The sequence below is a fragment of the Drosophila montana genome, unplaced genomic scaffold, assembly GCF_035044405.1.
Source record: "Drosophila montana isolate Dmon_TW-CO22-7 unplaced genomic scaffold, ASM3504440v1 contig_2438_1, whole genome shotgun sequence".
Classification (NCBI taxonomy): Eukaryota; Metazoa; Arthropoda; class Insecta; order Diptera; family Drosophilidae; genus Drosophila; species Drosophila montana.
In genome coordinates this window covers 2,354,729-2,380,693 of record NW_026997315.1, presented here as the reverse complement: position 1 = coordinate 2,380,693, position 25,965 = coordinate 2,354,729, and the positions used below count along the sequence as shown (strand labels likewise).

General features: G+C 39.7%; 2 long non-coding RNA genes across 3 annotated transcripts in view; one reads left to right on the top strand and one right to left on the bottom strand.

The window, feature by feature from the left end:
• Nucleotides 1-25,735, bottom strand: part of LOC135428109 (uncharacterized) — a 42,968-nt gene extending 17,233 nt beyond the window's left edge. Inside the window, exons 1-2 of one of the 2 annotated variants that reach the window (XR_010436196.1) lie at nt 25,062-25,735; nt 6,384-6,432 (exon numbers count right to left, since the gene is read on the bottom strand). This is a non-coding gene — a long non-coding RNA (uncharacterized LOC135428109). Of the gene's footprint in view, nt 1-6,383; nt 6,433-21,224; nt 22,159-25,061 lie in introns of those variants that run through there. The other variant, XR_010436195.1, reaches the window with a different exon arrangement.
• LOC135428172 (uncharacterized) lies at nt 7,172-7,874 on the top strand. The gene is made up of 2 exons (XR_010436219.1): nt 7,172-7,210; nt 7,285-7,874. It is a non-coding gene; the product is annotated as an uncharacterized LOC135428172 (long non-coding RNA).
• Nucleotides 25,736-25,965: the final 230 nt, after the last annotated feature.

Here is a 25,965-nt window from a genome sequence, read left to right as displayed (position 1 = left end):
TTGTCGGTCTGGCGACCTGACGCCGCCATTTCCGTTCACCCAGCACGGAAGTTGCAACGAGTTAACCCCTGCCCCCCCCCCCCCCCCTTTTCCCAGCTAGCAACGTATAACCCCTCTCCAGCTGTTGGCATTTCGTGCGGATTTGCTGCGGCCATTGCATACAAAATGTGTTGCATACATTTGTGCGCTTTGCAGAAGCAAAATCGTCGAAAGGAAAAAAAATTAAAGAAAAACTCACTTAGAGGCCGAGCGCAATGGCAATCAAAATGGAAATAAAAACAACAGCAAACACACACACACACACACACACACACACATTAACAGTGCAAATGTCGGGACAACAATATTTTTCTGTTTTTGTATAAAAAAAAAATAGAAGTAACAAACTGCGACAACAATGAGCCACATCAGTCGGAAAGGTTCTATTTAAAAGTCGGAAATTTCAGTGGGTGGAAACCTAAATAAAACAGGTAAACTGGAAAGAAAAAAGGAATTTGTCTAGAAGAAACTTTGCTATATTTTATTTCTCTCGCATAAGAAAAGCTTTTGTTAAGGGGTAGTAACTGTTATTAAAAACTTTTATTAATTTTAAGCAATTAGCAACAGCTTAAGCAAACTACGCATAAATAAGGAGGGGCTTTGATTCTCGGCAGCTAACGTAGAAAATTTAAACAAAGCTTTAAGCCCAGCTTAATATTTGCTGCTGCTGTTGCTGTAAAAGCTCTTGCAGATCAACGTATATTGGGAGCTTTAAGTGCAGCTTTAAGTTGCAACTTGTAACAACTTAATAATCGTTGTCTTCTCCATGTTGAAAGCTTCTGAGTGGATAAATATTTAAAACATTTCTATACTAATTGCTAACATTTTGGCTTTATTTTAAGACATTTAACATAAGTGATTCATTTTTCGATTCATTTCTTAATTTGTACATCCCATTTTAGCCTAACTAACCCAATATGCACTGAATTATGGCACAGCATTAATTTGCATAACTAAATACAGACATAAAACATATATCTAAGCACAACATGTTTAGCTTTTGCGACCCACTGTGCCTAGGAGCACATTTGCGGCCTATACAAGACATACATGTGTATATATAACTGCCAAGCAATAACAAATGTAATGTCCTTTAGTGGCATTAAGCCATTCTACTCTGCCCGCCTCTTTCCTGCTCACTCTATCTCTCTCTGTTCGTCAACCTGTCTCTGTCTGCTGTTTGGTTCCGCCGCGAACTGCCGCCATTTGCCATTGGTGTTTCCGTTTCTGCTTGGGGTTTTTGCCGTTGCCCGTTTTTAACGGGTCGACTAACTTGGCCATTTAAGCACATTTGTCGTCATTGTCCTGGCCCGACCAGCGGCTGACAGTGTGCTAATTAGAAGTCCTTGTTGCTTGTGGCCACAACAAAACAGACGCCGGTCAAATATGCAGGCAGAAAACAATGAAAACTACTTTGGGCCAAAGTCGGGACGTGTGTGGAAGACGTGACGTGAGGCCAAAAACTGTGCCTTTGCTTTGTTTGGCCCTTTTGTCTTGAATGCTATAAAATGCATGGCACAGCACAGCTGTGCTGTCCCTTGCTGTTGGCCACGTTTTACTTTGTTCAATTATTTTCAGGCTTTAACAACACTGACCGCGCCTCTTTATTAAACCGTGGGCGTGGCCCAGTTAAGAAATTTTATCAGCCGAAAATAAAGAGTTAGCCTTTTATGGCTTAAAACCGCAGGAAGAACCAAAAATAAAAAGCAAGATATAAATAATTGCCTTGCTTGCTCAGCTGTAAAAGGAAGCTGGGGGAGGGGGATGAGTAGGGGTGAGTGTGTGTGCGTGCGTGTGTGTGTGTGGCATATAAACTGCTTAATGTGGCTGGCATTGTCTTCCAGTGCAACGCACATTAGTTTTCGGGCCAGCCCAAAAGCCCAGGCTGGCAACCGCAAGCATTGCTGCTTGTTTATCATGAGCTGCTTCTTCTTGCTACCCGCTGGTAAATGTAATTTACCATGAGAAAACAGAAAATTTGTTTATTATGAGAATGCAGCGAGGCGTAGATAAGCAACTGCCAAGCGACCAGTTGAGAGATAGTTGATGGAGAGAGGGGGAGAGAAGGAGGAGAGAAAGAGTTGACCACGCCCAGCCGCCTGCCTGACCATGTTAATTGCTGTGGCTGTTGCTCAGTTGCCAACAAAATAAATGCTTGTAAATTATTGTCAGCTGTGGAATTTTGAGCCAAGTTTTTGCAGATAGTATCTAGTATCTGGTATCTCGTATCTAATATCTGTTGTGATTGCAAATTACGCGTGCAACTGCATCTCAGAATATATATACGTTTTTCCACAAGGAAATGAATGAAATGAATGTATATGCAAAAAGGCAATTCTTCTTCTTCAGTGGCAAGCCCTAAGCTCCCCATGCCGCCTGTGAGTAATTGCGACCCATAAATAATGTGTCTGCTCTGACGCCCTGTCACTGCGGGGCGGCTAAGCGGACGGGTGGGGTAGATGGTGGGTCGTCGTCGAGAGCAAGGGGCATGCAACACAAGGACTTGCAACGTTGCCAGCAATTTCTTTTGATAACTCAATGCGTCGTTTATGCGCTTTGTTTGCCTCGCGCTCAAGCGGAAATGCACAAGGCGAGTTAGGTTGGGCTATTGGATGGAGGAAGGGTAGGAGGAGGGAGGGAGTGGCCAACAGCGAGGTTTCAGTTTAATATGTACACGATTTGAAATACGCACGAACAACACTTTTATTGCCACTTAAAAGCTGAGCTATTTAAATGGCATTAAAGCCGACAGCGACTACGTGAGCTGCCATTAACTTAATGCCTAATTTGTATGGATTTCAGGAATTTCAAAGAAATTATTAAACGAAAAGTGGTTGCTGGTCTGCGGCTTAGCTGAAATAGCTTTCCTTTTCGATTTGGGTCTCACATTTTAACAGGGTTCGGCTTTCAGCTGGCGCTTGCAAACGCATGACCACAAGCAAAGCTTCAAAGTTTGTGGTAAGTTTTGACAAATACTTTCTTAGAAATCAAAACAGTTTTGAGGCAGACTTTGATTTCATTTAGCAGTTCTTTTTAAATCGATTGTAAACTTACAGAAAAGCAATTCTAGATTTGACCACTGTACTATACTTTCTAGGGTAGAAATCAAAAATCTCGCTCAAGGAGGATAATATTATGAATAGCCTCGAACTTGAAGATTTTGCTCAACTCTCATTCGCGCCCGATTCCAAAGTACGTTGTGTACTTAGTATTAATTAATATTAACACAACTTAACATTTTTACTTAAACTAACGAAAGCTAACTTCTAAAACTGGTTAAGATTCTCTAAGATGCGAATATTATGTCAAGCATCAGATCGAATTATAAGATTGACCAATATTGTTTATTAATGTAAAGCATACTCAAAATCATAAAAGGCACATATCTCTGCCTTATGCGCTTTATATAAAAGTTTTATAAGCTGTAATATTGATTTCTATTACAAACTCCTGTGGTATCTCAAGCACAACTGTGCACAGCATTTTTTGGTGCTGTTTCTGATGTAGATAAATTGACTTTTTAGTTTTTCATTTGCATAAATCTGAAAATTTCAACATATTTATAAATTATGGCGCCATATTTCAAATTATATATGCATATATATCTCTGTCTGGCTCATATTTTACATCAGCTAAATCACAAGAAATATAAGATAAAAATAAAGTAAAGAATTGCTCTAAGCGAAAGGCTCCTAAAGTTGCACAAGTGAGTGGAAGGGGAACAAAGTTCACAGGATGAGTCAGTTGCTGTCAGGCACATGACACACACACACACACAGACGCACACACAGACGCACACACAGACACACACACAGACGCACACACAGACGCACACACAAGCTAGTGTCACGCCCTTGAGTTGTTGCTGTAGCTGTTGCTGCTGCGTTGTTAATTTCATTCATTATTTATGGTTTACCTCGTCGAAAACGCATTGGCGCTGTTGGGCACCAACTGGCATTGCAGCCGCTTTTACACACACCTCCCCCTCGCTGGCACTCTGCCTCTTATTCTCTCTATCTCTCTCACATGCACACTATCTGTCTCTTCCTCTCTCACTCTTTCAGTTACACTTTTAATTAACAAACGCACGAAAATGCTATTTTACATGAGACATGTCACAGCGCAGAGAACTGGAGTTGGGTTAAGTGGCATACGCTGTCTGCCCAGCTACATGTCTGTGTGTGCGTGTGTGCGTGTCTGTGTGTGAGTGCATTGCATGAGCGCACTAATTTACAAGGCACACACACAAGCACAGGCACACGCATGCCACACCAGTCGCATTTCATATGCAGCCATCGCCGCAACTCCACTTCGCGTTGCGTATACGCCAGGTTAACCTGTGCATTAAAGCGCTACATATTGCGTATACGCCGGCTGAGCCGGCGCAACGTTTCTTAAAGCTACTTTTTCCAGCAATCGAAGGCAGAGTGTAAATTAGAACATTTTTGCGTCAGAGCTGATTTAAATTTAAGAGAATATTTATAATTTCGGAGAGACTTAATTGTCAGTAAAAACTAAATTAAATTATAAATTAAAACAGAAAACAATTAGAAATAAAATTAAGAAGAAAACAAGTAAATGGAACTTCGCCAAGTTTCAGGATTAAATTATTTTAATAATTAATTACAATTTATTAAAGAGATTTTTAAAACTTTTGACTCGTTTTTAGAAGTGAAAATATAAGAATCTAATTACATGAAAATTCTAAAATATTATTGCCATGCTCACTTCGGCTGCTACATCACTAGAAGAGTATACTAGAGTATTGTCCAGTCGGGGTAAGCCAATTGTAACAAATTTTACTTGCCTGAAGCCTACTTTCTGGCACTTTGGCTGACGCATTGTTTTGTGCTTTTGCCATTTGGTGGTCTAGAAAATTTTTGGGCCTGCTGCAATTAAAAGCGCACATTAATCAACAGGCTGCGCGGCGGAAATTGCGATTGGCGAGTGCCGAGTGGCAAACCAACCTCTTCTCCCGCTTCATCTAAATAGTGTGGAGCTTCATTTAGGGGCAGATCTCACCGCACTTTCCGCTACCCTGCGAGGCGCTGACTTTAATTTATTTAGACCAAATACAACGCAAGCGAAAAATGGCAAACGACAGAAATTTATCTCTCGCACGCCTTGTCGCATAAATTATGTCGAAGAGGCAAAAACACCAACGCACCAGCCCCTCTAACTAACAACCCCTGGCCTGGCTAGCATAGTGGCACAGTCAGCGGCGTTGGGCGAAATTAATGAAAGCGACGCAGCGGCAAAAGATGCCGAAGCAGCGCAAAACAAAGAACAAAAGACATTTAAAATGAACTAAAATCAAATGAAATGTTGCGAGCGGGGGTGGCAAACGGTAAGTCGTACGGCGTTGCGCCTAATGACAACCACAAAATGAAGCAGCTGGCAGCGGAAACGGAAATGAAAGCAACGCGCAATGCAGAATGAAAAACGGCCGAAAGACAGCGACGAATGACAACGAATGATGCCGGGCGAATGACAACAACGCCACGAACGATGTTGCATGCAACAAATCAGAAGCGTTGCGCGTCCCACAGCAAATGTTGCATGGCAAATGCGATTGTCAAGCAATGACCTCATTAGAGGAGCTGGCGTGAAGAGCGTCTCACACACACACACACAGAGAGACACAGACAGGCGAAACAGAAGACAAAAAGGATGTGGCAACTTCTCATGCTGCACGCAGCAACCGCAAGCAATTAAAGAATGCTTGTGGCAGGGCAGAGATGCGGCGTGTTGACTAAAGCGCTGGCCTGCAGGCGAGCTGTCAACATGCATACAGCGTCATATACGTCAAGCGTGTGACATGAGACGCAGGGGCAACAACAGCAGCAGGAGCAGGAGCAGGAGCTTCTAATAAGGGAGATATAATCAGTGATACCCTGTAATTGTGTTGGTCAACAATTATAGATAGCATTTCGTCGAGCAAAGGTTAATAACTATATTAAATGCAAACATCCTAGTTTATTAAATATATATACATTTAATTGTTATTTCTTTATCCAAAGTTAATTACTATACCATATTTTATAAGTCTAAATAGTTAAATATATATATATATATATTAATTACATTGGTCAACTTCAAAGTAAAACAGTTCGTCAAGCAAAAATTTACGTATATATTTTGGCCTTGGTTAATTAAATTTATATTTTAATATTATTGAAAATATATATTAAATGTATATACTGTTATTTATATTTAAATATAATATTTTTTGAATATCTCCAAATATATACAAATAATTAATTTGAATTTTAATTATTTTTTATCACTTATTAAAAAATTTGCAAGAAATAATATATATAATATACATATGTTAGAATACTTACCATAAGTTCAGACTCTAGCGTAGATAAACATCGACTTCCATTGTAGTCTCTGTAATAAAAGAAATCAATGTAAATCATTATATCAATATATACAATTTCGATTATAGTATGGCTCGCTTTTAAGCATACAAAGCAACTTTAATCCTAATTAAATATATACAAGCAAGCACATATCAATTTTTCTAGGCTCAGCTTTTGTAGCCTCCAAGCTCCTTGAGAAGGACTCCTTAGGGACATATTTAATGCACACATATAATAAATCAAAGCATTTCTAAAAGTCTGCAAGTTCTGGATCTTTAGGAGTTAAAGTAAGCAAATATTGGTATGTATGTTCTTTAAGAGCAAGATCTAATAAATTGTGTATGTGGGTTCTGTTAATATTTATAAGCATTACAGATACTTGCATCAAATTAAGGACAATTCGGATAAGATACATAAATTAATGATATATTACAGACGGCTATCACTATGTATTCGAGCCTCCTATCAATTTCAGTACTTCAGACTTTATTACAGGGTATTCTTAAGCATAGTTTCTTTTGATAACGCTTTAAGGCTCACAAAAACTGACAGCTCTGGGACAATGACATTGTGCTTTAGAGGCAACTTCAGCTTGCCCACTTTCAGCTGTCACACGCAGCTCTCCACCAGCTGTCGACCGCAATCATAAAGACACTCACCCACGCACACGCACACACACACACTCACACAGAGAAGATACAGCTCAGGATTGAAGAAGAACTGGAAGCCTTCATATAAGTTACTTTAAGCTTCTAAGCTGGCTTAGCCTCGGCGTTGAGTAACCAAGCAAATTACGTCGCATTTAAGTTTCATAATATGCTTAAAATTAAAACTCAAAAACTTTCTCATCTACTTCTCTCCCTTTTTTTTGTTGCTGTAGGATTTAAAGGTAATGTTTTCTTTGGGCATTGTTCGAAACTACAAAACGAAACACCTGCCAGACAAAAGACAAAGGGAACGCGGTGCGGGCATGAGCGGGTTGCGCGGGTTTGAGGGGAAGAGCACACAAAAAACACAAAACAGTTGGACCATGAAAACAGTAACTAAAAGGAACAGCAGACGTCACAGCACTAAGCAAGTTGTCTCCGTCTCGAGTCTCGAGTCTCCCAATCCCAGTCTCATTCTCATTCATTCGCTGTCGCTATACCCCCTGTCTTCCAATGTGTGTGTGTGCGTGTGTGTGTGTCAAGACAATGGACTGCGACAAGTGCGGAGTCTATAAAAACTACATGCATTGAGCGCGGGGGCGAGCGAACTACTACAAAAACTACAACTTGCAAATGCGCAGCGCTAACAGTGGGGCTCAGTACCAGACGAGACGGGTCGACGACAACAATACAAAAGGAAAACTTGTAAAAGGACTGCATTAAAAACTGATGGAACAGTATATGCCCCATTTCAAGTATAATTCCCTAGACATTCTAAAAAGACTTCTTCAAAGTTTTAAATATATTTTATTTTAAGCATGTTTCTAACACCAATATTTATTTTTAAAAGGTATACAAGAGTTCGCATCCCAAATTTTTTTTACTTAGCATTTATAGACTCTGAGTTCTATGAGATGAGTATTATGATATATAATATTTTACTGATTCACTCCAGTGCTTGTTTGATTTCTTAACATAGATAGAAAAATTAACTCCCTGAAAGATACTTGAGTGTATATACGAAGTTTTCAGGCACTATCTATTTAGCACATGAGTTCCTTGAGGAAGTGTCCTTATGCTCACTACGATAACGTATGTGCGGTTCATTACAATCAAAATTATCATTGAATAGTCTGTAAGACTCCATATCGCAAATATTAAGATACTGCTTTTTAGAGTTCCCGAGGTCCTTGGGGTCTTTGCGAAAGAAAATTCATTCCTGGCAATTTTTATTAGACCTTGAGAAGTTACTTAACATGTTAAACAAAATATATTCCATAAGGAAATATTGCTATGCTATTATAGCACCCGAGATCCTTGAAAGAATCTTTATTCCTCCCTGAGTATGGAAGAGCGGGTAAAGTTATTTAACACGCAAGACAAAACATATTCCTACAAGAAATATTTAAGCCCACATACCAAATTTTCTAGCACTAGCCTCTATGGCAACCGAGTTCCTTTAGGTCAAAATGCTCTGCCAAGTCTAACACTGCCTGCCCACAAAGATTGTCAACTAACAGGGTATGTAAAACCGCATGCCCAACATAAAAACTACAACCGCACAACTATAATGAAAGTTTTGGCTGGTTGTATCGCTCGACATGCACTTGGGCGCATTTGTGTTGGACTGCAGGAGCAGCAGGAGCCGAGCGCAAAGACAGACACAAGGAGCAGAGCAGGAGCTGCAGGAGCTGAAGGAGCTGTCGCATTGTCTATGCGGCGAGTTGTTAAGCACAGCGTTGCATTTTGTACTTGCAACAACAGAAGCAGCAGCAGCAGCAACAGCAGCGGCAAGACAATAACCCGCACCCAGCTGCATGTGTCTGGTTTGAAATGTTTGTTGCGGCGGGTGTGTGTGTGTGTGTGTGTTGTTGTTGTTGTGTGTCTTCTTTTGTTGCAGCATAGAAAAAGGCAAGCGACAGCTGTTGCAAATTTCTTTTGCCACAAAATTTGCAATGCGGAGCGGCGTGAAGTAAACGAAATATGAACTGAATTATTGACTTTCTGAGTAGCTGAGTAGAGGCAAGGGGCGAAGAGAAGCGGGAAAATTCGAATTGCTCGAGCAGCTAATTGACTTGTTGCCCCTGCAACGGGACATTAATAAACAGTTGGCGCCGCAAGGCAACAAATGTTAATTGCCCTGAACTTTGAACTTGTTGAGCTGTCAGGAAATTCGTGAGATTTTCACCAGGGGAGATCGGGTTGGGGCAACAAAGCCTCCAGCTGACAGGCACTTTGAAAATTGTGCCCCCCGCGGCGCCAAGAAATCAGTTAAGAAAATAAAAGAGCTAGCGAAAAGGTAAATAGCGAAGGGGAGGTACCACAGAATCAGAGAAAAACGACTTTCTAAATTCTAGCAGATCCAGCATTCAATTCACATTGCTTTGTTTCCTTAATATTCTGGAATGAAGAACTCAATACTTATTTGCAAACTTAATAAAACTAAGAAGTAAATGCTACGATAAAGAATTTACTTGTTTGAAAAAAACACAAAACGTTCTTAATTTAAGTAAAGCAGTTATATAATCAAGTACTTTGTTATCAAGTACTGCATTCTGGAAACTCAAATCTGAAAAAAAATTTTGTGAAAAATATCGTTTGAGATTAAGAATTTTAAAAGGTTTTCTCGATTTAAACTAAGTGCACAATTCTCCCAATAAAATCTCCACATTTCTATAGTTAAGTAATGCATTACTTTTCCTCTGTGAATTTGGAGCTTAAATAAAGTTCGAGGCTTAACAATTTTGTGCTTAGTTTAAGAAGTTTAAAGCCCAGCTAAATTTTGACTAATTTCTCGGGGTGAATTTGTAGAAAAGGGGAAGGAAAAAGCATTTTCACAATCAAAACTTTAATTTTGAAGCGTTTGAAGATTAATTTTGAAGATTTGCAGCAGCAAAACAAATTATGCGGCAGCTGATATAAATCATTAAGCGAGTAATATGTGGGTGAGGTTGGGTTGGGTTAGGGCACGAACCCAGTGATAACCCAGTGCTTGCAACACACATGCGACCACATGCGGCGCTTGGGTCACTTAAAAATTATGACAAGCGGCAGGCGAGCCAAAAACTGCAAAAGAGACAGGCAGAGAGAGAAAAAGAGATAGAGAGTGAGAGAGGAGAGGTAACATGACTGGCATTGTAGTTGGTTATGCATGCAACACACAAAAACCTTGCAACTGGCAGCTGGCAGGCAGCCCAGTGGCAAGCTAAGTGGGTGGTAGGGGGGTAGTCATTGGTGGAAGGGAGGGGCCAGCTAGGTCAGGCAGCTAAACGGGTTTTTGCCACGGCCTACGCCAATTGGCAAAGGCAAACAAAACGTAACGCGAGGCCAAAAACAAGCAGCCACCTTGGCACCGCTTTCAGATGAGGCTCTGGTCAAGGGGAGTTTGGGGGGAGGGGTGCTTGGCTAAGAGGGCGTGGCACGGCGCAACTAACACAAAATTTTGTTGGCAAGCGGCAAACGCTGCGCCAAGCCAAACGAAACTTTTGACTCGTTAAAGCCTATTGGCGCAGCTGGAGAGCCGGCATGGCAAGGGAAACGAGGCGGGCAGGATTTGAAAACAAGAGAAAAGCAGCTCACAGCTCAGCTTTAGCTTTTATTTGCAACCAACAAACAAACAAATCAAAGACATAAAATTATATGTATATATACCACATAATACGCTGGCTGTTTGAACAGAGAGAAAAGGGCAGAGAGCGAGTGTGAGCGAGAGAGAGTGTGAGAGATGGAGAGAGAAGGAAGATGCTTACAGCATCTACCTGTAACGCCAGCCACGCCCGCCCACCAACAAATATTTTGCAATATTAATTTTCCGATGTTGAGGCTCATAAATTTCTGCCAAAAGAGAAAAGTAAAACTTTTTACTCGATTTTTTCTTTGCAGGCGCAAAATATGCAAAAGACGCAGAAAAGTAGGCAACACGCGAGTAAAAACGCCAAAATAATGCCAAGTAATGGGGAGAATCAAGCAAAAAGTATATCATAAAAAAATTATAAGCTTTGTAGCTAAGCATGCACGGACTGTTAAATACTCTGTAAAGAGTATGAAGCAGAAAAAGGATATCAATAACAATATATAATACTAAATAAAAATCAATAAATAATAAACTAAAAATAAATAAATTTAAAAAATATATTATTATCTAATGAGAATTAATAATTAATAACTAATAATATTAAATAATAAATATTAAATCAGTTAAATTATTTATAATTTAAAATATATTTTAAGAAATGAATAAAATGAATTATTGAGTGAACAAACTCATAAGAGAAATAAAGTTATTTTTATACTCTTTGATCTTAGCTCTTAAGAAGAGTGTCAAAAAGATCTGCTATATAAAAATTTGCTAGATATTGAGATGTATATACAGATATATATAAATGAAATATGGGACTAGTGTATTCCCAAATAATGAAATAATGAAAAAATTAAATAGAATTTCGCTAACAGAGAGGAACAGACCTTAGAAAAACCGATATACCTCTCGTCTATTCGAAATAGGGCATATTCAAATAAACAAAAAATATTTTGGTGGCCAGGGACTGGCTTGGCTTGCAGGGGTTGTGGGATTTTTGTTGTTTTTTTTTTTGTACAAGCTGTCAAATAAAATGGCGCATAAAATTTTAATGCATATAAAATGATTTAATTTGCTGGACGTCGCTTAAAGAGGGGCGTGGCAGCTATGTGGGGCACAATGCGCGTATGAGTGTGTGTTTGTGTTAGCAAGAGGCGTGGTCGCAGGCGCTGGCTACACATAAGAGAAATGAAAGCGACGCTGGCGACGGCCGCGGGTAATTACTTTGATGAAAAATGGCAGTTACAGTGATTAAGCAGAGTGAGAAGAACAGAGAGAGAGAGGGAGAAGAGGGAGAGAGAGCGCAGGGCAAAGGGAGTCTGCTACAATATAGTTGATTACACATACGCCATGTGGTGCCAGGCAGGAAATTAAGCTGGTCAAAACGGAAGCAGCCAGGCAGGGCAATGTATGGGTAGAATATGTGCGCATGTGAGAGTGTGTGTGAGTGTGTGTATGTGAGTGTCTTGCCGCCTAATGATGTCAGCCATGTTTGCAGCGAACACGCAGTTGCCGCATTAGTTGTAATTGCGGCGGCAGGCGCCTTAAATGCCCCCCAAAAAGAAAGTAACCCAACTTTAAAGCAGCAAAAAGCAACAGCAAAACTTGCCCCAAGGCATGCCAAAAAAAAAAGCTTGTTTCAAGGCGTCCTTTGTGTATTTTTAAGTAAATATCGACAAAATATGCCAGGCACATAAAGCAGAAGGACCTTGCCGACAGACAGACATGAAAAATCTAGCAAAAAGCAGCTTGCCACAAAAAAGCGCTGGAGAGAAATTGCAATGGCGATGGGCAGCAACTGCAACTGCAACGGCAACAGCAACAACAATGACAATAAATTGCAACAAAAATGAGCAATGAGTAATTCATATTGTAAGCTGCTGCTGCAACGCCTGGACATGCCCCAGCTCCTTACTCGAGCAATTCAACGCAACATCAATCTTCAAACTAGCTGGGGAACGAGCAGAGGCATGTTGCCACGAAGCATGGGGCATGGGGCAGGTACGGGGTGTGGGGCGCATGCTTACTGGTGCCGCAGCGTCTGCCACAATTTGGGCGAACGTGGCTTTTATGTGGCTGCTGGGAATACGAATCGACAACAGCAACGTGGCAACGCTGCGCCTCAGATTGCGGCACTGTGGCAACTACTACTACGTGAGCTGCGACGCGCTGCGCTGTGCTGTGCTGCGCCTCGCGTTTGTAATATGCTTGTAAATGCAATAAATTTTGTTAGCTACGCTTCGCAAAACTTTCAACGTTCGGACACAAAGTCAGACAGCAAACGACTGAGCAACAGAAAGAGAGGGAGAGCAAGAGAGAGAGAGAGAGAGAGAGAGAGAGAGAGAGAGACTGAAAGACAGACGGAACACATCAGCAAGGACCATAAAACGCGTTTTTGATTTGCTAAATTTATGTGGCCACATTAAATCCAAAAGACAGCGCACAGAACGGCAGCAGCAGCAGACGCAGCAGCGGGCAGATGAGGCAGCAACAGGCACATTATTTTAGCAGCAACTGTAAACGGGGCAGCAGGCGACAGGTGTCACGCATTTTGATATGCTCAAATGCTCGACAAGATATATGCTTAAAGCCAACACGCTTTGGCACAATTCGAATTTTTTTAAAACCCCTTTTGAATCAACAATTCAAACACTTTTGAATACCAATTTTTTTCAAATTTTAAAAACAATTTCTTATCATTCCAATGCCGATTTTAAGCCATGTTGAAATCATTTTCTAACACCTTTTAAATATTTTTTTCTTTAATCAATAAGGAACCCTTTTCGACCATATATATTTTCGTATGTTGTGCACGAGTTTTTAGCCCTTTTAAACTCTTGAGTACATTTCAAGCACATCCACGGACCGACGGACAGGCGGAAAGACGGACGAACGGATAGCCAGGCGGACATTGCTAGATCGACCGGGCTATCGATGCTGATCAAGAATAAATATATTCTTTATAGGGTAGGAGATGCTTCCTTCTGCCTGTTACATACATACATACAGCATAAAAACCTTACACCCTTTTTACCCTAATGCGACTTCTGCAAAATCCAACATATACAACATAGAAAAACAAACAACAAAAACATTTTAACATTTCAACAAAAACTTGAATTAAATAACCCCCAATTTATCCGTAAACTCTGATTAAATAATTTATGAAACCCATTTTAAACCATTCCTAAGCCCAAACCCATTGCCAATTTCTTGGTATATATATATTTTTAACTCACCTAAAATATAATGTTGCACGATCATTTAAAGAAATAGCAAAAAGTGCTATCCAAAATCCACAAAATATATGTTTAATTCGTAAAGACTTATCAGAACAATATAAATTCAATAGATTTAAATAAAAGCAGGGCGTGCTTACACTGAGTTAAAAAAGTTAATGGAAGCAGAAGTGCGCGGCATATTAAAGCGTCGCCCACGCTGACAACTCTGACAAGCTGTTGCTGCTTGTCGCCGCTTGTTGCCACATTCGCGTGTGGCATTTCAACTGTGAGCCAATTTGCAATGAGGGGCAAGGAGCGCGGTATTGGGTAGGTGTAAACTATGGGCTTATCGTCATCATAGCTCATGCCTCATAGTCTAATAGTCTCATAGTCTCATTCTCTGTTGTCTGTTTATGTTTTGTTTGCTCTCGCGGCGCTCTGTTCGGTTGTATTGTTTTTGTCTTTATTTGTTTACAGCCAGTTTTTATGTATCGCGAATTGCGTATTCGCATATGCGAAAGCGTACGCCAAACATGTGGGCACCGCCTGCATAGTATGAGTATGAGATACAATTTGTATCTATGTATCTACGGCAACGTGTATCTTTCGGTTAGAGTACACTGACGTAATGCCTATGAAAATAGACGCGCACCGCAATTCGCTGGCAAAAAGCATTTTAGAAATTGTATTTGCCGCATTTTCAAGCAGTCAATGGAGTGCTGAATTTTAAGTGGGCTTCTTTAAAGCCCTAAACTATGCTACAAATAGCACAGAATGGCGCACATTAATATTTATCTGTGCAGAAGAGCGTACCAGAAATGTAAATACAACTGTGTATTTTAGCCTCCAAACAAGTTGGGTTTGACAAGAATTCAGAGAAAGGATTTGTTTAGGTAATGAAAATAAAGCATCATCAATTTATTCTAGCATTCAGTTTTGATCAACGGAATTTATAAATACAAAGCATTCCACGCTATAATCATATATTAAAACGTTTACGAATGCAAGACAAAGAGGTAGTGATAAGTGGGCTACTAATAATCACTTTGATTTAACATTCAGTTGTGGGCAACAGAATTTACAAAGAGTACATAGCTAAAGGATAATTGAACCTAAATATATAAATAGGTAAATAAAACATTTAAGAATGCAAAACAAGAAGGAATAGATAAACCAAATAGATAATGCAATATGGTAAGTTTCCGTTTTAAGCAATAGACTTTATAAAGATCACATCGGCAAAGTTTAATTAAAATTAAATTTATTCAGCTGGGTAAATCGTTAAAGGATGCAACACAAAAAGGATAAACAGATAAAAAAGTATGCTAAAAAGGCATAAGCGAAAAGCTAAGCATAAGCCTAGGCACGATAACTCGAGCTCCATAAAACGTTTAAGAATGTGACACAAGGAGGAATGCAATAACTAAGAGCACGAAAAAAGAGATACGGAAAGGGAAAGAGAAACAAAGAGGAGCTTAATGAGTTTATGGGACTGAAGTAGTACAAATATAATTAAAGAAAATTAACCTTAAGCCAGTAAATATTTATTAACTTTCGCTCTTTATTTTTCTTGATTTGTCGTTAGGTTTATTTGAGATCCACCCGAACATTGAGCCAATTCTCAATATAAAGACACACTGACAGCATTATAAATCAATTGTAAGCTACGGTCAGAGCACAGAGGCACAGAATATACATGCACAATATATCAAAGCTAATCCCCGAAACATATCGAAACAATTCAAACAATTGAACTTCTATCAATTCCCCAGTTTCGGTTGTCAATTAAATTGCACACAGTGAAGCGCACAAATTGCATTTATCTAAACTAAAGTGGAGAAAACTATGGCAACGCATGTTATTTATGTGCCGAGGCGGACGATTGAAAGGGAGACAGAGAAATAGAGAGAGAGAAACTTTTACCAAAAATCATGGAAAAATTGTTGATATTTCAATATTTTATTAGCCCTAGCATTGAGCAACAATAAATTGCAGCAGTTGCGATGCGGCCAAAAGAAAACAAGAACAATAAATAAATACTTTGTATAAATACATAAAAATATATCTATGCACATATATACAGATGCAGATACAGTTACAGTTACAATCGCAACAGTAACAGATACAAATAAGAATACAGTTTCAGTCGCAGAACAAGCAGCATGAATGGCACAATAAATAAATCGGAACAGCGTTTAAAAACAAAGCCACACGAAAGACAACAACAACAACAACGAGAACAAATCCAACGACTATTCCAATCGCAAAAAAACACACAAAAAATAAAAGTCAGAGAAAAAAAGCACGCGCATAAAAAGCGAAATAAAATTTGCATTTTTTGTTGTTTCTTTTTTTTTCAAGCGTCATATCAGCAGCTACACCAACAACAACAACAAACTATTGTATATTTATATAGAATATATATGTATATATATATAAGTATGTATATATAGAGAGTAGAGCGCAAAGTCAAAGTCGCTGCGAAATGTTATCGAAATGTTATTGAACACGAAACATCATCGGCGATAAAGACGTGAGCGACACAGCTGCGGGGGCGGGTTGCGGGGGCGCTGACCCCGCCTCCTGTTGCGAAGATGCGTCTTGTTTTCTTACTTATGCGCATATATTTACTGGAATATACAATATACCCAAGTGCAAGCCATATACATATATGTATTTATCAACAATTGAATTGTGTATAGATTCTGAATGATGCACTTTAAGTAGGGGTATTCCAGTTATGTGAGAGCAAGTGTAACGCCTTGGGAATAAGTTAAACTTTTTTATTTTAGTAAAGTTTACTTTGTTTAAAACTCAATCTATTTTAATCAGAACAGTACATAACTGTTGGATATATATGTATAGATATGCATGTATGTAATATAAGACTGATTGATTGATTAATGGACCCAAGATCAATTCCTAGGTCAAAAGGTAAGAGCTACTGTGCTGCATTTTTCTCAGCCTCTTGACTCAGACATAATAATCAAAAACTCACTTTTATTATAATATTAATGCCAGAGATTCTGTGAAACTTCTAAAATGTTCCAAGCTTTTGGAGAGAAATTACTTTACGTTCAGATCGAGTGAAGGGTGATTGCGATATTTGTACCCTTGTCTAAGTTATTAACATTTTTGTATGTAATATGTAACGCATAGAAAAAGACATCTCCGACCCCATAAAGTATATACATTCTAGATCAGCATTAACAGTCGAGTTGATATAGCCATGCCCGTCCATCTGTCCGTCCATCCATCTATCCGTCTATCTGTCTGTCAGTTTCTATGCGAACTAGTCTCTCAGTTTTAGGGCTTTCGTCTTGAAACTTTGCATAGGATCGTCTTTCTGATGCAGGCAGTACATATGTCGACACCGGCCGAATCGGACCACTATATCTTATAGCTGTCATAGGAACTATCAGTAGAAAGGTAGGTTCTGATATACAAAGCAAACTCGGGGTTTATTAGTTCCACTTTGATCCTCACATATATACAAAATCTAAACGGACCACTTATATGGCTGCTATAGGAAAGATTGGTGGAATAATAGGTTCTTATATGGCAAAATATTCTGTTTTCAAAGATATTTTGATCAAACTCAGAGCTTCACTATTCTCACACATCTGCAAAAGGAAATGTCTACAAGGGTATTAAATCTTCGTCGTGCTGAAAATATGCTTACTTGGTGATACAAATTTATGTCAAACAGATATTAATTAGGAAATAAAAACACATGGCACGTACAAAGCCAGGTAATATCTGCTATTAATATATAAATCTTGTAATAAGTTATTAGATATATTCTTTTTGTTTGTGTCTCATGATATTTGAGCTATTGTTCTGATGAAAATTGACAGAGTTAAATTAAAATAGGAATAAAATTGTAATAAATATAATAAAATAATTACAAGTCGGTTCATTCTTTTAATGTACAAATCATAAAAATTGTTGCACACGTTTTTGTTTTTTTGTGAGAAACTTTTCCGCTTACAAGCAAACTCTAATATTTTTATTCAATGCTGCTCGCAATTTGGATAGTGCAGTTATCTTATCATTAAATTGGCGTATTCAAGTCAAAGCCGGGCATGTCGAATCAATTTATCATTTGAATGCGAAAGAAGCTTACCCATATAAAGATCTTTTTTCTTCCTATGTACAAATATATATATATTTATCATATAATTAACCTACTTGCTATAAACGCAAGAGTATTTAATTGTTCACACTTGAGAGCATTTTTTCCTTAGCTTTTTTTCTGTTCTTCTTTTTTATTTGTCTTTGTCTACAAACTTCGTTTGCGATTTGCCACTTGGCTGAGGCGCGTTAACATTTATTTTTACTGTTTGCCTGGCTTTTTATACGCTTTTAATCAGATACAAAGTGAACTTTTTCTACTTTTTTTTTTTATTATTTTCTTCTTCTGCATAAGTAAATACACAGAGAGAAATACAAATACAAATACTACAAAATGTATATATTTTCAATGCCAGCTGCCTTTGACAACGTTGCGTATGAGCAACGTAGTCTGACTCATGCGATCTCTTTTTTATCTGCCAGCCAACTCTCTCTATCCCTCTCTCTCGCTCTCTCTCTCTCTCGCTCTCTCTCTCTCTCTCTCGCTCTCTCTTCACTTGCTGCTGTACACATCACAAATCATTTTTATGGCGCTGCTCTTTCATTTGGCTTTTAAATTTTCGTGCCCATTTGATTAAAACACCCCTCCCCCCTTCTCTCTTCGCACATTCCACCACTCCACGCCCACCAACTCCCTTTATCCATCGTTTATCTCTTTTCTTTTATATCTCTTGCCCTGTCTTCGCTTCGCATTTCCATTTCCTTATCGTCGTATCAATAAATTAATTCGAAAACTTTGCCGCTTCCATGCCGATTGAGTTACCCTGCCCCCCCCCCCCCTTCATTCCTTCTACAACAGCCCTACGCACCCCTCGCATACCACAGCCCCGTTTGTTCTACTTCTTCTCGTACTTTTTTTTTTTAATTTTTCGTGCAAATTTCTTTCATTTTTCTTCACTCGCTTTTTTATACTTTTTGCGCTCCTCATTCGACTCGTATCTTGTATCTGTAAGTTTGCCGAGTAATTTGTGCCTCTTCTTCTCTCTTTTTTTGGAGGGAGGTGGGGGGGTTTATCAATCGACAACGACAAGCAGAGTGCGGCAGTTGTGCGCCCCCCCTCGAAGCCCACTATTTAGCCACGCCTCTGACTCTCTGTCCCTCTGTCGCGTCTCTCGCCATTTTTGGCTATTGAATTGGTTTTCGTGCTCATGCATTTTATATGAAATTGTCTGCATGTCTGGCACTGACTTGTTTTTTTTTTATTTGTTTTTTGGGTGCACTGCCACGCCCCCAGCCATGGCAAACCGCCCCCACTTAATGGCACCGAAAATAGTCGAGCAACTGCCTTACAAAATGTTTGGCGCTGCAATTAGTGGACAACATTCGTTAACCAACACTAGCAAAGGCAATGCAGGTATCTAGAGCTAACTGCGCCGCTTATCTTTATTGCAACAGGACTCTGGGTTGAGGGGTTGGGGTTTGCGTTGGGGGTCGCTCACAAAATGTGGGTGCCACAAAAAGTAACGTTAGAGAACATGTTGCATAAAATTGTAGCAAAAGGTTCGTCTTTTTTATTTTTTTTTTGTTCGTTTTTTATGCTCTTTTTTTTTCTTTCAACCATTTGAAGTAGAATTTTAATCCATGGTTTTTTAATGCGGGCGATAAACTTTTACTACAATTGTCGACAACCTAACTGTACTTGGGTGTTAGTGTGTGTGTGTGTGTGAGTGTGTGTGCGAGTTGGCAGACAACTCTGGTTAGCTCGCTCGACTGGCTCGTTCAGGTGCTACAGTTTAATTATGTGACGTCGTCGTCGTCGACGTTTTCGCTTAATGTTTTAATTAAATGTTTTATTAGCACGCTTCTGGGGCACGCCCCGTATGTGTGTGCATGTGTGTGTCTGTGAGTGTGTGTGTTTGTGTTATCGTGCCCCCTTTTTGTGTTGCCTCTATGGGTAGCTGCCTGTTAAACTGCAAACAAGCAGCGACTTCTATGTTGATTTGAAAGCGCATTTGATAGTTTAATTGGTTTTGGGAATTAGGATTTATATATACACTAACTAGTTATATTTAGAAGCTTAAGTGTGTGTAGAACATTGTCAGAGATTCCAAAATGCCGAAAAAAAGGTACCAGATCATAAAAACTCTGCTTGAGTAAAAATGGATTTATTTTGCATAGCAAATTAGTTGAGCATCTTAATCAATCATGACTAATGGAAAAAATATGCTATATAGAGCTATAATATGTGTGTTTTTATGGGCATTTGAAGAAAAACATCTAAAAAGCTGAGCAACTAGCTCTCATTATTTCTTATATTATTATTTTTGAAGAGAGTAAAGTATAGAGAATCTTACTTTAAAAATCCTAACAATCGAATGGGATTGGAATCAGGATTGTGATTCTTCAATTACCTGAAATACTGGGTCACTTGGTCAACCGCATCTACCAAGAACTGATATTCTACTGAACTTCATTTAGTTCATACTCAAGTGCGTATTTAATGTTAGCTACTATCGTATTTTTCTTTGCCTTCAGCCGAGAATAATCTGAGTTTCTACTGAATATACTCGTTATAATTCTCAAGAATCGTCGTAATCTCTTTTAAAAAAAAAATAATTAAAATATATGGAATTTCTTATAATTTGAGTTAAAAGCAATTAAAAAGTTTTTGCATTATATTTTTAGTTTGAACTTCCGCAAAATGGGATAATGAACAGAAATTGTCTATTCCCATATTAGTTCTCAGATTTTGTACTCAGCTTCCAAATTCAAACGATTTTAATGGGTTTTAGTTCTCAACTTGCAAATAATGAAGATTTCTGTAAACCTCTTTTTTCCAGAAATTAATTTAATCAAATTTATATTCAATAACTAAATTTTAATGTAATATTTTGTGGAATTTTTAAATAATTACATGGTTTTTTTTGTAAAATATACATGAGTATTTTAATTGTTCTTTTTCAGAGCTGTTTAAATATAGAATTACATTCTAGACGTCTTAAGCACATGAAAATTACGTTTGTATATTTCAGTCAATTTGAAGATTATGAATGAAATTTGTAAGATTTGGGTTTAAGAAAAATAGGCTCATATCACTGTTATATTTGTCTATTTTTTATGTGATTTTCGAACTAATCTGGAATCAAAGAGTGCATGGCATGCAAAAGACTAAGCTCTTATAGTGTACTGGTTAATAATAATATTTAGCATAATTTAATGAATGATTCTAGGGGATTTTCAGTTTTTGTCCCAATTATATTATACATATTTTTTCTGAATCTTAGCTTAGCTTCTGGCTTACCTATTTGAAGCGTGTGTTGTCAGCTCCGTTTGTACGTTTTGTTATGGGCTTTTCTTATTGCTTTTAACTGTTTATAAATGGAGTATAGAGAGGGTACATCGGAAGTTTGCGGGCTTTGTTTTCTGGCCCCATTCATGCGTGTTGCAAGTCTTTTATCTGGCATCATTTTGCATTCTTTTTCATCGGGTTTAAAGGATGAGCCAGTGTTGCAAGAGGGTGTGTGTACGTGTGTTAAGATGGCTGCTGCTGGCTTGGGCCATGTTGTGTGTTTGCTGCGGCCAACAAATCAACATCCGGTTAGCTGATACGACGCACAGCAGCCAGGCACAAACATTGCACATATGAAATTTATACTGTGCCCGCTCTCGCTCGCTCGCTGGCTCTTGCCCACTCTTTCTCTTCGTCGCTCTCACTCTCGCCCTCTCTGTCTTTCTCCCTCTCCCTCTCGTTGTCTGGGCAAGTTAACAGGCCGGCGGCGGCCGCATTTGATAACTGTAGCTGCTAACTGCTAGCTGAAGCCGCGTGTCTGTGTGTGTGTTGTTGTGTGTGTGAGTTGTCTGGCCGGCCTGCTGCTGTTTGTTGTCTCTCTTCATATTTGAGTGTGCGTGTGTGTGTGTGTGTGCGTCTGGCGATAGTCAAGTTTATTTTATTTTTATTTTTTTTGCACAAGCAACGCGTTAGCTTTATTTTGGCATCTTTGTGTTTTTTTTTTACTTTATTGCTACAAATGTTCACTTAGGCACTTTGGAGCACTGCTTTGTCTTTGTTGCTTAACACTGTCTAACTAACTGTATATGTGTGTGTGTGTGTATGTCTATGGCATTCTATGACATTTGAAACGCAGTTAAGTATGAGCTGGCAGCTTTAGACGACCGGCACAGACGAGACGCGCAGCACGAATGAATGAAGTTGGCGAACCAACGACATGGCATAGCATACAGCAGCCTCTGTCGCTGTCGCTGTCGCTGCGAGCAGTAGCAGTAACAGCAGCAGCAGCAGCAGCAGCGGCAGCGGCGTCGGCGACGGCGGCGTACGAATGACAAGACACGACGCGGCACGAGCAAACGAGCACGTTTGGCGCTCTCTCACGCGCTCTCGCTCACGCGTGTAGGTCGTCTAGAGGCCGTTGGGGCTGCCATCTGTTTGCCTTGTTTCTCTGTAGGCAACATTGCGCTCTCACGCTAGCAAAAATTACTTTACTCTTGCCGTTTAACTGCAAATCAAAGTCGAGGTCGTTGTACGAATGAAAGAATGTCGGCATGTGCTTGTTGTTGTAGCGGTTACAGGCGCGCTGCTCGCGTCGCTGCTGCTGTTGCTGCCGGCGTCGCTGCCGATGCCGATGCCGCTGCCGATACCTCTGCTGCTGCTTTGATGTTTAATGCTTGCTGCGATCCGCCATTGTTGTTGTAACTGTGCCTGCCTCATGCAGTTCTGCTGCATTATGCTGCTTTTGTCTGTGGGTGTGTGTGCTTTCTCTCTCTCTCTCTCTCTCTTTCTCTATATATGTGTGATTGTATGCTCGGCATGCCTTAACTTGACTTTCTTTTGAATAATGTTGCTTCATGCTTTCGCAGTCTTGTTCTTCATCTGCCTCCGTCCGTCCGCCCGCCCGTCCGTCCGTCCGTTCGTTCGTTCGTACGCCTCTCTGTCTCTCTGTTCGTCGTCTGTCTGTGCATTTGTCTGCTAGGCAAAAATGCTGTTACTTTTTATGTGCACTCTCTCACTCTGCCTCACAACCTTCCCCACCCCATTCCGATGTTCCCAACCAGCCAGGCACTCCTTTTGGAATTTTGCTAGACGTTTTTTTTTTGCTAACTTATTTTTTTTTACTTCTTTTTTAATACATTTTCGGCTAACGGTTTGCGGGCTGTCTTGTTTTTTTTTTTGGTTTGTTTGTGCGCCGCTTTCGCGCGTTTGTAATAAAAACTCGTTATAAGTAGAAATTCTTTAGCTCATTTTTTTGCGCTCTTTTTAGCTCTCATGTTTTTATTTCTATTTTTTTTCTCGGACTCACCTGCGACCCTTCCCCTCTCTTGGTCTTGGCACACTCATCTATTTCCATTTTTTAAGCACTCTTTGCGGCCACTTTTCTTTATTATGATACCCCCCCCCCCCCTTGCGTGCTGCTGTTCCATGACAAATGTGAGAACCGCTTTTGGCTAAAAAGCTTCGCTGAGGCGGTGGCTTAGAAGTTTGCTCGACTGGTTAACGCCCCCCACACACCAACACACCAACACACCAACACACACACACTCACCTTAGAGGTAAGCAACCACCGCTCCCCTCCATTCCTCCCGCACACCAGCCCGCAAGAGCCCACCAGCAAGTCAATTATTAGGCCAGTTGGCAAGCTAATTTGCTTATCAGCAAATGCAATTGCGCGAAAAGCGCCCCCCATGGGGGTCAAAGGGGAGAGGGGCACGTAAAATGCGCGCCAAATAAAATTGTCATTTTGCAACAGCCGCTGATAAGAGCGTCTCCCCTCTAACCATACTCTCCTCTAACACCATTTCACACACACACACACACTCTCTCTTCCTCTCCACACACACACACACACACACACAGGCTATTTCTCTATCTTTTACATTTTGCAAAAAAAAACTTTAAATTAGTTTCGACTTGCCAAAAAAAAATAAGTGCAAATCATTCTCGTGTAGAATGGGGGAAAAGGGTTCAAAACTGGATGCGAAATATTCATCCAAATCGTAGCTCCCAGTTCCAGTCGAACTATTTAACACCATTTATCGTTCGATGCAAACAATAGGCAGAAAATAAAGGGGGTACAGCATGATTAGGCACAAAAAATGGAATAATAATAAAATAAATAATAGTTGCTTGTGGTCTTTGACCTTTTAGCGGATATTACGAAAAGAGTGTTGCCTGCCTCGAGAAATTTGCGATCGAGTATTGCTCTTAATCGTAAATATTATGCAAACTAATTCATAAAAGTGTTATTTTAGTCAAAAACATTAAATAGAAAATGTTTGGTTCTTCAAATTTTTAAATAATGGAATATTGATAAAGACAACTCTGTAATAGAAACCATAAACTTAGGTTTTTGACCGAGGCTTAAAGTCCAAAAAACATTTCTGTGAGACAGAAAACTGTTTCTAAAATCCTCATTTTATCTTGATTTTGGAGAGTCTGGAAAAAGAGGATTTTTTTTACATATTAGAAGAAGCAGGACAGCAAGCCGGACTTGAGTAAGTTCGATCCCGGAACTTTAAATTTCTTATGCCTGTGCGAACCAATTCTAGAAGCGAACCATTTACTTGAAGAGATGGACACAATTTTGAAGCTTTATCAATGACAATTTGTGGATAACTATATGAATATATATATATATATATATATATATATATAACATACCGGACTTGAACCGAGTTAAATTTATTTTATCATGAACAACATCTAGAAGCGCACCACTAGCCGGGAGAAAGGAACCTCATTTTCAAGCAATGTGATATATATATTTATAGAAGTAAGTCTCACTTAGTTCTTAAGTGAAGTGGAATTCTGGCAACTTTAGATCGAAGCTTTACTAACACTAAACATAGTTTCGTCTGCTTTTTTTTTAACAAATATTTAACTTATACCATGAAAATAACCATAAATGTCTTAATCCTATGTCACGGGACCGTTTGTCCGATACATGTCATATGAAATCCCTATAAAACACATGCATATAACATTATTCCCGTTTCCTATTGCCCAAAACTTCAAGTTTCAATCATTCGATTCGCGGCGCCCATTCACGGTCGCATAGCGGTAACATATCATAACAAAACAGAAACAGATCATGTTGAATGCAAATATCGTATTCGCAATGCTCACCTGTCGGGGGCCATCCATATGAAGTGTATTACATGCAGGCATTTCCAACGATTGCAGTTTCATTACTTTAATGTTTTTGTTGTTTTCCAGTCTATCATTTCGTTATATATTTTGTTTATAAGGCAAAACGACGCGACGTAAAAGTGGAAAATGGATTTACGGCGAATTGATAACAAGACCTCGCGTTACACGGCTTGTGAGGAGTCATATACATACATAAGTACATAGATTCTATACATGTATGTATGTATGCATACATATTTTTATATAGTATTTAATAATATTGATTTAATTTCTGTTCACTCGCCTCGCAATTTTGCTGATCACCAAAAATTTGAAAATTACTTTTGTCAACTTTTTGCGCTGAGTTGGCAACACTCGAGAAACGTCTAACTGTGTGTGTGCGTGTTTGTACCGTTAGATGTGGCGTGCAGTGTGCGTATGCGCAACGTTTCGCAATAAAAACGCAACGCAGAGTTGCCCAGCTGTCGACCGTTGCGGCTGAGCGGCCAAACTCGACTGCTAGGAAAGTGCGACAGCGTCTGCGACTGTGGCTGCCTCTGCTACTGCTGCGGCTGCTGCTGACTCTGCTGCGTTGAACTGGTTGAACTGCACTTGTCGCCGCTGGGCAACCGCAGCTGGCGAATGTTGCGTTTCGACTGAATGCCAACTAGTCGGGGACTTGCCCAACGAGAACTGCTGTGTGCAAGCAAAATCAGCGACGCAGCAGCGACGTCCGCCCAACAGCTGGTGAAGGTGAAGGTGGGCCGCAGCGCAGACAAACGAACAACCGTGACGCCAATCAATGAGAGCGAGAGAGAGCACAGTGCTGCGTCGGCGCGCTGCTGCTACTGCTGCTGCAGTGCCAAGTGGCGAGGCCGAGCATTGGGCGCCAGACGATGAC